At 71.7% G+C, this 1000-nt stretch overlaps 1 long non-coding RNA gene across 1 annotated transcript; it reads right to left on the bottom strand.

Annotated features, from left to right (window-relative positions):
• Positions 1–12: 12 nt before the first annotated feature.
• Positions 13–681, bottom strand: LOC143174071 (uncharacterized). The gene is made up of 3 exons (XR_012997904.1): positions 620–681; positions 253–348; positions 13–175 (listed from the first exon to the last, which is right to left on the bottom strand). It is a non-coding gene; the product is annotated as an uncharacterized LOC143174071 (long non-coding RNA).
• Positions 682–1000: the final 319 nt, after the last annotated feature.

Below are 1000 nucleotides of genomic sequence, written 5' to 3'. Positions count from 1 at the left end.
AGGCCCCGGGTACCTTTGATTTGTACCACTCCTCGGCTTCCTGCAGGTTCTTCACGGCGATGCTCTCGTACTGGGTGCGGATCTCCCGCAGCGCGGCCGTCAGCTCCGGCTTGCAGACCTCCACCTCCACCGGTGCCGCCGGGCTCGGGGCGCTCACCTCCAGGTCCCGCAGCTCCTGTGTGGGCACGCGGGCCGTCACCCCCGCGGCACATGGACCCGACCCGCTCTCCCCCACCCCGGTCCCCCCCCCACCTCCTCATGCAGCTTCTTCAGGAAGCCGATCTCATCCATCAGCAGCTCGACCTTGCGCTCCAGCTCCAGGCGGGACAGCGTGGCGTTGTCCACGTCCTGCCGGGAGAGGCCGGGCTGAGCTGCGGGGCATCGCGGGTGCATCCTGCACACACACACACACACACACACACACCCCCCCGGGGCGGTGCAGGACGGGAGGCACCCGGTGCACGGGGCATCGCTGGGGCCTTCGCACGCGTGGGCAGCCGGGTCAGGGGCCGTGCACAGGGTGGGGCATCACCGGCATGCACTGCACGGGAGGGGATGGGGGAACGGGCACTGCACCGGGGCGGGGGGGGGGGGGACACAGGCCCCCCAGCCCCCTCACCTTGCGGAACAGCACCAGGCTCTTCTCCGCATCCGCCCGCTTCTGCGTCTCGTCCTCCAGCCTGGGGACAACAGGGGTGAGAAGGAGGTGGGGGACAGGGTGCAGCGCGCCCCCCCCCCCCCCGTGCCTCCTGCTGCCTGGGGCCCCCTGCCCTGACGCAGCCCCCCATATGCTGCAGGCACATGGGTATGGAGGAAGAGGATCCCCCCAAGCCTGAACCACCACCCCCCCCCCCCAGCCCCTGAGGGCCTGGGCTGGCCTCAGCCCCGGGAAGGGTCAGCCCTGGGGTGTCCCTGTCCCTGCGCAGCCAGGGCAGGACCAGCCCCTCCCGCAGGGACCCCTAGACCCTGGGGGACCCCACCCGTGCCCCGTCACACCACC

This window comes from Aptenodytes patagonicus, unplaced genomic scaffold, assembly GCF_965638725.1.
Source record: "Aptenodytes patagonicus unplaced genomic scaffold, bAptPat1.pri.cur scaffold_675, whole genome shotgun sequence".
NCBI classification, from domain to species: Eukaryota; Metazoa; Chordata; class Aves; order Sphenisciformes; family Spheniscidae; genus Aptenodytes; species Aptenodytes patagonicus.
The sequence above is the reverse complement of the archived record's forward strand: the minus strand, read 5'-3'. Positions and strand labels throughout refer to the sequence as shown.